This window comes from Chiloscyllium plagiosum, unplaced genomic scaffold (assembly GCF_037043375.1).
Source record: "Chiloscyllium plagiosum isolate Xiang-an unplaced genomic scaffold, Cpla_swu_hap1 HiC_scaffold_20, whole genome shotgun sequence".
Lineage (NCBI taxonomy): Eukaryota > Metazoa > Chordata > Chondrichthyes > Orectolobiformes > Hemiscylliidae > Chiloscyllium > Chiloscyllium plagiosum.
The window spans coordinates 562,451-576,381 of record NW_028270158.1 but is presented as its reverse complement, the minus strand read 5'-3'; positions in this window follow the sequence as shown (position 1 = coordinate 576,381).

The window sequence follows — 13,931 nt, the reverse complement described above, 5'->3', positions numbered from 1 at the left end:
AGTGTGTTTAATGATGGTAGAGGTGAGTGGGTCCTATGGATTTTAAATATGTTATATTTTTTGTCATTGACTGCAGCTTATGTTAATTGATACATAAAGAGATCTCCTAATGACTCATTTAATAAATGCACCACTGATGTTGAGGCAGAACTTTGTGTTTTTTAAAAATGAGTGTGGAAAAAGCTTAAACACAAGAGGAAGCTCTGATTGAGGGCAGAGATAAAGAATAACTGCAGATGCTGCCATCCACACCAGATAAACAGGAGACTGAAAGAACACAGCAAGACAGGCAGCACCAGGAGTTGGAGAAGTCAACACTTTGGGTTTAACCCTTTGTCAGGAGTGAAGGATTATACTTGAAACGTTGAATTGTCCACCTCCTGATGCTGACTGGCTTGTTGTGTTCTTCCAGCCCCCTGATTGAGGGCAGGTCAAATTTCCCTGTGCAATTATGTTCCTCTCAGCTCAGGGCAAATTGCTGCTGGAGAAGATTTGTGGAGGGATGGCAGGAGGGGGAAGGGGGTAGACAGATGCCAAATCTTAGGGGTAGGAAGTTCTGTCCTATGCTGGGACCTACTGGGCGCCAAGATCCAGAATCGGGGTTTAAAACTCCCAGAACAACATTCACTCCCTGCTCATCACTACACTCACCCACCACATCACTCCACTCACCCCCCCATCACTACACTCAGCTCCCCCCCGCTTCACTGCACTGTTCCCCCCAGTCACTACAGTCACACCCCCGTCACTACACTCAACCGCCTCATCAACACACTCACCCTCTCCTTATCACTACACTCACCCCCCTTGTCGCTACACTGTACCCCCTCCTCATCACTACACTATCCCCCCATCACTACACTCACCCCCCTTGTCGCTACACTGTTCCCCCCCCTCGTCACTACACTGACCCCCTCATCACTACACTGTTCCCCCCCATCACTACACTGTCCCCCCCTCGTCACTACACTGACCCCCTCATCACTACACTGTTCCCCCCCATCACTACACTGTCCCCCCCTTGTCACTACACTGACCCCCTCGTCACTACACTGTTCCCCCCCCATCACTACACTGTCCCCCCCCCCGTCACCACACTGACCCCCTCGTCACTACACTGTTCCCCCCCATCACTACACTGTCCCCCCCTCGTCACTACACTGACCCCCTCGTCACTACACTGACCCCCTCGTCACTACACTGTTCCCCCCATCACTACACTGTGTCCCCCCCTCGTCACTACACTGTTCCCCCCCTCGTCACTACACTGTTCCCCCCCCATCACTACACTGTCTCCCCCCCGTCACTACACTGTCTCCCCCCGTCACTACACTGTTCCCCCCCCCATCACTACACTGTTCCCCCCCATCACTACACTGTCCCCCCCTCGTCACTACACTGTCTCCCCCCGTCACTACACTGTCTCCCCCCCCATCACTACACTGTCCCCCCCTCGTCACTACACTGTTTCCCCCCCCATCACTACACTGTCCCCCCCCCCCCCGTCACTCCACTGTCCCCAGAGATATGTCAGACCAGGCTAAGAGCAGTGCTATGCTGTAGCTGTGCCCTGCTCGGGGATACTTCGGAAGTCTATCCAGGAATAAGAAAATGGTGACAAGAGGCTATCCTGACGTACGCCTGGACAGATCTGGCAGCAGTGGGTCAGTGCCTCAATGGGGCACTTAAAGAACATGGCTCTTGTGCCACAAAAGAATAAATAATCTCCTGAGCTCTGCCATGGTGTGTCCCACAGTCTACTCAGTGCACCATGCCTCCCTCAGTATGCAGTAGCACTGTAAGGTTACCACTGAAGGGGCAGTCCCACAGGAGGTTAGATTGAATTGAATTAGTTTTATTGTCACATGTACTCGGAGAAACTGAAAAGTTTGTATGTTGCATCTTGTAGTGCCATCTTAGATACAAAGGTACGTAGGTACAATCTTACTTACAGAATAGAGAAATGAAGAAAAAATGTTACATTACAGTGATAAACAGTACAACAATATTACAGTATGACAGCGATACACAGTGTGATAGCAATACACACAGTATGACAGCGATATAGTATAACACAATATTACACAGTGTGACAGCGATGCACACAGCATGACAGCGGTACACAGTGTGACGGCGATACACAGTATGATAGCAATACACACAGTATGATAATGATACACAGTGTGACGGCGATACACAGTATGATAGCAATACACACAGTATGATAATGATACACAGTGTGACAGCGATACACAGTATGATAGCGATACCAATGTGACAGTGATACACACGGTATGATAGCGATATACAGTTTGAGACAATATTACACGGTGTGACAGCGATACACAGTATGACAATGATACACAGTTTGACAGCAATGCACAGTATGACACAATACTACACAGTATGACAGCGATACGTGGTGTGACAGCAATACACACAGTATGACAGTGATACACAGAATGACACAATATTACACAGTGTGACAATGATACACAGTGTGACAGTGATGCACACAGCATGACAGTGATACACAGTGTGACAGCAATACACACAGTGTGACAGTGATGCACACAACATGACAGTGATGCACAGTGTGACAGCGATACACAGTATGACAGCAATGCACAGTATGACACAAGATTACACTATGGCAATATTACACAGTATGACATTATTACACAGTTTGATAGCAATACACACAGCATGACAGTGATACACACAGCATGACGATGATACACACAGTGTGACGGCAACACACACACAGTGTGACAATAGGTCAGAAAAACAAGATGCAAAGTTAAAAAGATAAATGTCACAGTCTCTGTCCAAGGTGTCTCTGCAGCAGATTAGTGCTGGGGTCTCCATGTGGTTTGACCACTGGCTGCTGACACGCTGTGCACTGGACCATTGGCTGCTGCTCTCACACCAGGCTCTCACTCTCATTCTGCACTGAGTCGCTGACCCCTGGTGTCTCTGCTGAACTGCCAACCCCACTTCAGAGGCTGGGGCTGGGGGTCCAAGGCCAAGAGTAGGAGGAGAAGGGATGAGCGAGGGGAGACAAAAAGAAAAAGAATAGGTGGAGCAGAGGAGATCTGGCTGGAGAATCCTTCTCTGCTGCCATCTTACCAGACCATTAACATCTGCTCCAGACATTTCCATTAGGTACCTCATGTGCATTAATATCTGTCACTTCATTGCAGCTACAAATGTAGCACTAATGGCTCCACCAAAGTGGTCAGTAAGCTCAGTTGGCTGGACGGCTGGTTTGTGATGCAGTGACACCAACAGCATGGATTCAATTCCTGCACTGACTGAGGTTACCATGAAGGACTCTCCTTTTCAAGTTACCGATGACCTTGAGCTATGCTGACCCTCAGGGGTTAAACCACCATCTGTGGTCTCTCTCTCTGTCTGTGTCTGAGAGTACCCTCACGGTCCAGTAAGACAACGGTCCTTTACCTTGGCTTTTACTGCCAGGGTTCATGCACAAACACAAAAAGGACCTACAGCATTTGGTAGCTAATGCCATCAGCTAGTGTCAATGTTCAGGTAATTATCCTGTGATTCCATCTCTAATTTAAGAAAAATATTGCACCAATATGGTGTCAGGAAATTATCTTAAGGCCTCTATTTATTCTATAAAGTTCTTGAAGATGCCACCTTTACTAAGTTTCATCAGCATTTCAAAATACTGGCAAAGGATTAACTATTTCTAGTAATTCCTGCTATCCTTCCAACCTACTAAATTACATTCTGTATTCTCCAGCAAATTAATTTCACTTTTATGTCCAGGCTGTCCAAAGGAAATAGAGGCAATTTGAAAAAATAATCAGCCCATGCTTTTTGTTAGGCTTCTCTTTTCCTTTATGAAATACGATTGATTCCAGTTTAATTGTTACATGGAATCTGTGATTTGTACATTTCATGTGAAATTTGAAGACATGTACACTTCATTAGAAGATGGTAATTATTGCTTTATACTGAATGAATGATGAGGAGTGGGTGAGGGAGGAGAGAGAGAGAGAGCAGGGTCTTTAACTTAAAATAGAGAAGTTGTTAAGCACACATGTCAGCAGTATGTCACCATTACAAATTAATATGTGCAGGGGTTGTACACTGTGCTCCAGTTACCCCAGTTTAATAAATTCATTATGTCATTAAACAAAACATATGAAATGTGCAGCCTAGATTATGTTGCTAAGGTGACTCCAAGCTCTGTTGATTTATCATCTAAGATAGTGTTCTCAATTTTATTGTTTGAAGATCACACCATAACATTAGGATAGAGCACTATGAAAGATTAATTTTGACAAGAAAGTTTAACATGTTAACACCAAGAATTAAACCAGTTTTGCAGTATTGCATTTTCTTCATGAATTGCTTTTTAAGTAATATAATTAATTTACTCATGGATTGCACAGTGTACCTTTGTATCTCCATAAAACCATAAGACAGAGGAGCAGTATTAGACTATTCAGCCCATCGAGTCTGCTCCCCCGTTCGATCATGGCTGATATATTTCTCACTCCCATTCTCCCTGTAACCCTTGATCCCTTACTACTCAAGAAGCTATCTATCTCTGTCTTAAATACATTCAATGACTTGGTCTCCATAGTTCTCTGTGGCAATGAGTTATGGTGATCAGAGACTTTAAAGCTGATATTGTAATAAAATACAGGTTAGAATGACCACAATCTAGCATTCTCCAAACCAATAAAACATGGACATTTCACTTACCATCCACACATCAATTTTCATTAAAGTCAAATAGAGAAAAGCGTACCTGGACAATTCAGTCAGATTCTGCATTAATACAGCTCCAGGTTAGTTACTGGATTAACCGTTTTGCACTGTCACGTGTTTGAACTGAGCATTGCGCACTCCCCCCATTTCCCCCATTCCCCCCAATCCTGGCTTGACCAGAAACTCTCAATTGACACAAACTCCACAAATAACCCAAATCCAACATTATCTCAGGCTCGAGGGTGTCAATTTGAAAAACTGTGTGTAATAACAATAGAATATGTCAATCAAACAATTTAAAATAGTGTTTGGTTTTACAAACAGCTTTCCTTCCTCTGGTGCAATTAAACACTACACTGCCCAATTTGATTAATTTGGGTCAGGAGTGTTCTCAGGATGATGTGGAATGGTGTTAAATGCATTGAAGGTGAGTACTTCTTAAAACTTCACCCATGGAACATGGTGTCACTGCCTGGACCCAGTATTTATTACCCATCCCTAGTTGCCCCTTGAGCTGCCTTCTTGAATCACTGCAGTCCATGTACTGTGGGTTGACCCACAATGCCCTGAGGGAGGGAATTCCAGGATTCTAATCCAGCGACAGTGAAGGAACAGCAATATATTTCCAAGTTAGGATGGTGAGGGGATTGGTGAGGAACTTGCAGGTGATGCTGCTCCCATGTATCTGCTGCCCTGGTCCTTGCGGATGGAAGTGGTTGTGGGTTTGGAAGGTGCTGTCTGAGGATCTTTGGTGAATTTCTGCAGTGCATCTTGTAGATAGTACACACTGCTGCTTCTGAGCGTCGGTAGTGGAGGGAGTGGATGTTTGTGGATGTGGCACCTATCAAGCTTTGTCCTGGATGGTGCCCTGCTTCTTGAGTGTTGTTGGAGCTGCCACCATCCAGGTAAGTGGGGAGTATTCCATCACACTCCTGACTTGTGCCTTGTAGATGGTGGACAGGCTTTGGGGTGTCAGGAGGTGAGTTACTCGCCACAATACTCCTAGCCTCTGACCTGCTCTTGTAGACACTGTGTTTATGTGGCGAGTCCAGTTGAATTTCTTATCAGTGATAACTCCCAGGGTGTTGATAGTGGGGAGATTCAGTGATGGTAACACCATTGAATGTCAAGGTGTGATGATTAGAATGTCTTTTATTGGTAATGGTCATAGCCTGACATTTGTGTGGCAGAAATATTACTTGCCTATTTTAGCCCAAGCCTGGATGTTGTCCAGATTTATTGCATTTGAGGGAAGCGATAGCTGAGGAGTATTATCGCTAGAGTATCAATCCAGAGATCTACGTTATGTCCTGGGGACTCAAGTTCAAATCCCACCATTTCAGATGGTGGAATTTGACTTCAATAAAAATCTGGAATTATGAGCCTAATCATGACCATGAATCCATTGCTGATTGTCAGAAAAACCCAGCTGGTCCACAAGTATCCTTTAGGAAAGGAACTGCTATTCTTACCTGGTCGGGCTTACAAGTGACTTCAGACCCACAGCAATGTGGTTGACTCTTAACTGCCCTCTGGGTAATTAGGGCTGGGCAACAAATGCTGCCTAGCCAGTCAAACTGTCACCCCGTGAATGATTAAAAATAATTTGAACATGGAATGCTTCAGTATCTGAGGAGTCTCGAATGGTGCTGAACATTGTGCAATCATCAGTGACATTCCCATTTCTGACCTTATGATGAAGGGAAGGTCATTGATGAAGCAGCTGAAGTTGTTTGGGTCAGGCACACCATTCTGAGGGACTTCTGCAGAGATGTCCTGGAGCTGAGATGACTGACCTGCAACAACCACAACTATCTACCTATGTGTCAGGTATGACTCTAACCAATGGAGAATTTGTCCCCCGATACCCACTGCTAGGGCTCCTTGACACCACACTCAGTTGAGTGTGGCCTTAATGGTAAGGGCCTCCCTCTGGAATTCAGCTCTTTTGTCCATGTTTGAACCAGGGCAGTAATGAGGTCAGGAGCTGAGTGACTCTGGTGGAACCCAAAATGGGCGTCACTGAGCAGGTTATTGCTGAGCAGGTGCTGCTTGATAGCACTGTTGATGACACCTTCCATCACTTTACTGATGACTGAGAGTAGACTCCTGGGGCAGTATTGGCCGGGTTGGATTTGGCCTGCTTTGTATGTACAGGAAATACCTGGCCAACTTTCCACATTGTCAGGTAGATGCCAGTGTTGTAACTGTACTGGAACAGCTTGATTAGGGGAGTGACAAGTACTGAAGCACAAGCCTTCAGTATTATTACTGGAATGTTGTCAGGGCCCATAGCCTTTGCAGTATCCAGTGTCTCCAACCATTTCTTGATATCACGTGGAGTGAATCGAATTGGCTGGAGACTGGTGTATGTAATGCTGAGGAGCACTGGAGGAGGCCAAGATGGATCGTCCACTCGGCACTTCAGCCTTATCTTTCACACTGATGTGCTGGGTTTTGTCCATCATTGAGGATAGGTATATTTGTGGAGTCTCCTCTTCCAGTGAGTTGTTTAACTGTCTACTGCCATTCATGATTCAATGTGGCAGGACTGCAGAGCTTAGACCTGATCGATTGGTTGTGGGTTCACTCAGCTCAGCCTATCACTTGCTGTTTATGCTGCTTGACACACAAGTAGTCCTGTTTGGAAGCTTCACCAGGTTGGCACCTTATATTTAGTTATGCCTGATGCTGCTCCTGGCATGCCCTCCTGCACTCTCCATTGTACTTCAGCTGTGTAGTTTCCCAGGGGTTACATAAAATTTGTATCTGTCTGATATTTCCTAGGTTAAAACCCAAATAAATATGTGTGTGAAGGATCCCAGTCTATACATTTTGAAAAGTGTCCACTCTCCAACTATCCAAAGAACAGAAGGTCTCATCCAGTGTTATGTGGATGAGATGCAACAGTGCAAGCTATTCAGCCCAATTTAACATGGCCAACCCACCTGATCTCCACTTTGAACTGTGGGAGGAAACTGGAGCACCCAGAGGAAACCCACACAGACACTGGGTGAACGTGCAAATGCCACACAGACAGTCGCTGGAGCCCATGTCCCTGGTGCTGTGAGGCAGCAGTGCTAATCACTGAGTCACTGTACCATCCCAACTAAGGAGAGGTTATATAAGTTAGAACTGCTCCCTCTAGAATTTAAAAGGTTAATGGGTGATCTGATAAAAATCTTCAAGATAGGAACAGGAAAAAATAGGGTAGATAAAAATACACTATTCCTACTAGTTTGGCATTCTAGAATTAGGGGCACAGTCTGGGAATTAGGGTTAGAGCATTCAGGAGAGATGTTAGAAAGCACTTGACACACAAAGGGTGGGAGAGGTTTGGAACTCTCCTCCACAAACGGCAGTGAATACAGGATTAATTAATTTAGAATCTGAGATAGATACATTTTTGTTAAGTAAAGATAATATGGGATATGGGCCAAAAGTAGGTATGTGGAGTTAAGCCACAGATGAGACATAAACTCATTGAATGATGTAACGGGCTTGAGGATCTGAATGGCCTATTCATGTTCCTATGTTCCTAAGTGGTGGTGGGCGGGTGGTCTTGTAACTCTCAAGGGCAGGCTCACTACACTCTATACAGCAAACTGTCCCTTATTGGTCCTCACCATCTGCTGCATGGCACAGCAGCCATACCCCCAAAACTGCTAGACAGCAAGGTGACCCTGGTGAGGGGAGATGTCTGGTTTCCGACTGTTGGCGGGGATTTGTCGAGTCTGAAATTGAACTGCTTTCAGTACAGGCTGTTCTCCTATCATACAGTAGCTGTGTTCCTGTGCAATACCGTGTTATAGAAAATCATGCAATCTAAATAATGGGGCCGATGGAAAAAACAGGATTGCGCTAAACGGCCAAAAACTTCAGTAAATATTGAAACAAAAATAGTAGTTAGCCTAACATAAACGATAGCACAGTCTAAGTAAATCTTTAAATGATATATTTTAATTAAATAGTATAGTAAATGTCACACTTTAACACTACAATCACTGACTACAGCACTGTACCTTTCACCAAGCTCTTCTCCAGAAAGTGTGCAAACTGACTGACCACATGATGCCGACACGGAATGCCATTCTCCCCAAGATTCTTCCCCTCCCCACCCCGGTTTGAAATGAAGTTCCTTCCAAATATAGACTACAATTCCCAGATTTGGGCTAAGGTTCAAGGCTTGCAGAACTGATTGAATTCCTGTTTTAGCTGAACACATTAAGGGTACATTTTGTGGACAGAGGATCCTGAGACTGGGTTCTGCTTTTCAGCTAGCAGCTGAAAATGTATTGCTGGAAAAGCGCAGCAGGTCAGGCAGCATCCAAGGAGCAGGAGAATTGACGTTTCGGGCATGAGCCCTTCTTCAGGAGCCCTTTTCAGCTAGCACCCAGGATGGAATTGTGTAACAGAGAGCAGGAGTTCAGTTTCTAAAAGAAGGTCCACGATTCACAAGTCATGTTACAACTAAATCACATTTAATAAACATACACTACAGCAGAACCTCCTGTAGATTGAGGAAATGGGGCTAATCTAAGGTCCAATGGTCTTGAAGCAGATCAGCACCATGTTGTTGAACATGTCAAACATGACAAGACAGAGAATATCATCACCTTTTTGTCTTCAGCTGTCCAGACGCATCCTGCTACTGGGTCAAAAAGTGTGGTGCTGGAAAAGTCACAGCTGGTCAGGCAGCATCTGAGGAGCAGGAGAATTAATGTTTCAAGCACAAGCTCTTTAACATTTCTGATGAAGAGCTTATGCTTGAAACATTCACTCTCCTGCTCCTCAGATACTGCCTGACCAACTTTGCTTTTCCAGCACCACATCTTTTGACTCTGATCTCCAGCATCTGTAGTCCTCACTTTCTCCCAGATAGAGCCAAGACAATACGGTGAAACTGACCATGTACAATATTGTCACAATATTCACACACATGTCATCCCCATCACCTCTTGACCATCTGACAGTACTGGCTGTGACTTCTTTCTCAGGTTCAGTAGAATCTCCACATTCTCAACTTGACGTGAATAACCTTTGGCTGAAATGTAGCAAGTACATGCATTGCAATCATTATAAATCCCTTTTTGGTGCAAAAACATAGTGGGAAAAGTTGACTGAGTATGGCAAATAAAATCAATTAACGATAGTATTACATCCAAAAGGGAGTCCTATAAAGTTGCTCAAAAATGTAGCAAATCTGCGATTGAGAGCAATTTACAATTCAGCAAGGGAGGATCAAGAAATTGATTAAGTTGGGATAAGCAGAGTACCAGTGTAACATAAATACAGACTTTAAGATCTTCTATAAGGGTGTGAGAAGAATAAGATTAGGTCTCTATACTGTGCATACAGGAGAAACTCAGCATGTTTGTCAGCGTCTGTAGACAGGGAAACAGAGTTAATGAATTTTGAGTCCAGTTCTGTGTTTGTTTCAGAATTTCAGCATCTGTAGTGTTTTACTTTTATTTGCATGTTGGCCTTACTGTCAGAAATAGTAGAATTGATAATGGAGAACACAGAAATGACAGAGTGGTTGTAGTAATCCAGAGTTCCGGTTTAAAATTCTGGGACCGTGGCTGCGAATCCCAATATAGCAGATGGTGGAATTTGAATTCAATGAAAATCTGGAATTAAAAGCTAGTCTAATGGTGACCATGTATCCACATAGCATTGGTCACCAACCTTAGTTCACTATTGTCCTTAAGGAAGGAAATCTACTATCCTTACCTGGTCTGGCCTCCAAGTGACTCCAGATCCAAAGCAATATGGTTAACTCTTAACTGCCCTCTGAAAGGGCTGAGTAAGGCACTCAGGTCAATGGCATTTAGGGATGGACAACAAATACTGGACCAGCCAGTGACATCCAAATCTCCTGAACAAATTAAAAATACCACCTTGAGATCTGTCTCCACAGAAGGGAGTAGAATGAGAGCTGCATTTTACTAAAAGTCTGTAATGTATCAGATTTGGTGAATTTTACAGAGGCCTAGCTTTTTCTCACCAGTTTTTCTCACACTACCTTCCCAAACTTGCCTCATTCCCTGTACACCATGCCTCCATGGAAACCTGTTCATGTACAAAACTCTCACTGCAGGCTGACCACTGGCGAGGATATCTGCCTCCTCACTCTCCACGGGAGTCGTACTGGTAGATTGGATGGAGGCGAATGTGGTTCCTCTTTTCAAGAAGGGCAATAGGGAAATCCCTGGCAATTGCAGACCAGTCAGTCTCACATCTGTGGTCAGCAAAGTTTTGGAAAGAATTCAGAGGGATAGGATTTATGACTATTTGGCAAAGCGTAGTGTGATTAAAGGCAGTTAGCATGGCTTTGTGAGGGGCAGGTCATGCCTCACAAATCTTATTGAGTTCCTTGAGGAGGTGTCAAGACAGGTCGATGACAGTCGAGCAGTGGATGTGATGTATATGGATTTCAGCGAGGCATTTGATAGGGTTCCCCATGGTAGGCTTATTCCTAAAGTCAGGAAGTATGGGATACAGGGAGATCTGGTCATCTGGATTCAGAATTGGCTGGCTGACAGAAGGCAGCATGTGGTTGTAGATGGAAAATATTCTGCCTGGAGGTCAGTGTTGAGTGGGATACCACAGGTCTCTGCTCTTGGACCTTTGCTCTTTGTAGTTTTTATAATGACTTGGATGAGGAGGTTGAGGGGTGGATTAGTATATTTGCAGATGACACAAAGTTGGAGTTATCATTGATAGTATAAAGGGCTACTGCAGGCTGCAACATGACATAGACAGGGTGCAGAGCTGGGCTGAGAAATGGCAGATGGAGTTCAACCTGGATAAATTAGTGGGTGGCACGGTGGCACAGTGGTTAGCACTGCTGCCTCACAGCGCCAGAGACCCGGGTTCAATTCCCGCCTCAGGCGACTGACTGTGTGGAGTTTGCACATTCTCCCCGTGTCTGCGTGAGTTTCCTCCGGGTGCTCCGGTTTCCTCCCACAGTCCAAAGATGTGCAGGTCAGGTGAATTGGCCATGCTAAATTGCCCGTAGTGTTAGGTAAGGGGTAAATGTAGGGGAATGGGTGGGTTGCGCTTCGGCAGGTCGGTGTGGACTTGTTGGGCCGAAGGGCCTGTTTCCACACTGTAATCTAATCTAAATGCGAAGTGATGCATTTTGGAAGGTTGAACTTGAATGTTGAATATAGGATTAAAGACAGGATTCTTGGCAGTGTGGAGGAACAGCGGGATCTGGGTGTGCAAGTACATAGATCCCTCAAAGTTGCCACCCAAGTGGATAGGGTTGTTAAGAAAGCATATGGTATTTTGGCTTTCATTAACGGGGGATCACATTTAAGAGTTGCGAGGTTTTGCTGCAGCTCTTCAAGTCCCTGGTGAGACCACAGTTGGAATATTGTGTCCAGTTCTGGTTTCCCTATTATAGGAAAGATGCAGAGGCTTTGAAGAAGGTGCAAAGAAGGTTTACCAGGATGCTGCCTGGACTGGAGGGCTTGCCGTATGAAGAAAGGTTGAATAAGCTCAGACTTTTCTCTCTGGAGAGAAGGAGGAAGAGAGGAGACCTGATCGAGGTGTACAAAATAATGAGAGGAATAGGTAGAGTCAATAGCCAGAGACTTTTCCCCAGGGCAGGATTGACTGGTACGAGAAGTCATAGTTTGAAGATATTAGTAGAAAGGTATAAAGGTGATGTCAGAGGTAGGTTCTTTACGCAGAGAGTTGTGAATGCATGGAATGCATTGCCAGTTGAGGTGGTGGAAGCGAAGTCATTGGGGACATTTAAGCGATTACTGGACATGCACATGGATAGCAGTGAGTTGAGGGGTGCGTAGGTTAAGTTACTATATTTTACATTAGGATTAAGTCTCGGCACAACATCGTGGGCCTAAGGGCTTGTTCTGTGCTGTACTTTTCTATGTTCTATGTAAATATCTCAGCAAGGGGCCCAGAAATCCTTTCCTTAGCTTCCAACAGAGTGCTAGGGTACACCTGATCAGGTCCTGGGGATAAAAACAATGACTGCAGATTTGTGTTTCAAGACATCCAGCACTTCTTCCTCTGTAATATGCACATTTTTCAAGTTGTCACTATCTATTTCCCTACAGTCTATATCTTCCATGTCCACAGTAAACACTGATGAAAAATACTCGTTTAGTATCTCCCCCATCTCCTGCGGCTCCACACAAAGGCCACCTTGCTGATCTTTGAGGGGCCCTATTATCTCCCCAGTTACCCTTTTGTCCTTAATGTATTTGTCAAAATCCTTTGGATTGTCCTTAACCCTATTTGCCAAATCTATCTCATGTCCCCTTTTTGCCCTCCTGATTTCCCTATTAGGTTTACTCCTACTGCCTTTATACTCTTCTAAGAATTCACTCAATCTATCCTGTCTATACCTCACATATGCTTCGTTCTTTTTCTTAACCAAACCCTCAATTTCTTTAGTCATCCAGCATTCTCTACACCTACCAACCTTTCCTTTTTCCCTAACAGGAATACACTTTCTCTGGACTCTTGTTATCTCATTTCTGAAGGCTTCCCATTTTCCAGACATCCCTTTACCTGTGAACATTTGCCCTCAATCAGTTTTTGAAAGTTCTTGCCTAATACTGTCAAAATTAGTCTTTCTCCAATTTAGAACTTCAACTTTTAGATCTGGTCTATCCTTTTCCATCACTATTTTAAAACTAATAGAATTATGGTCGCTGGCCCCAAAGTGCTCACTCACTGACAGCTCAGTCACCTGCCCTGCAGGTACATCCACATACTGAATCAGAAAATTTTCTTGTGCACACTTGACAAATTCCTCTCCATCTAAACTCTTAACTCTGTGGCAGCCCCAGTCTATGTTTGGAAAGTTAAAATCCCCTACCATAACAGAGGGAATCTAATCTAATAACCACCCTATTATTGGTTGCCCAGTCTGGAGTTGCTAGATCTGTTTGAAGTCTGTCCCATTTAGCATGGTGATAATGACACACAACACGATGAAGGGTATTCACCTTGTGAAGGTGGGACTTTGTCTCCACAAGGACTGTTCAGTGGTCACTCTTAGCAATACTGTCATGGACAGATGCATCTGCAGCTGGCAGATTGGTAAGGATGAGGTCTGGTATGTTTTTTCCTCTTGTTGGTTCCCTCACCACCTGCCGCAGACCCAGTATAGCAGCTATGTCCTTTAGGACCCGACCAGCTCGATC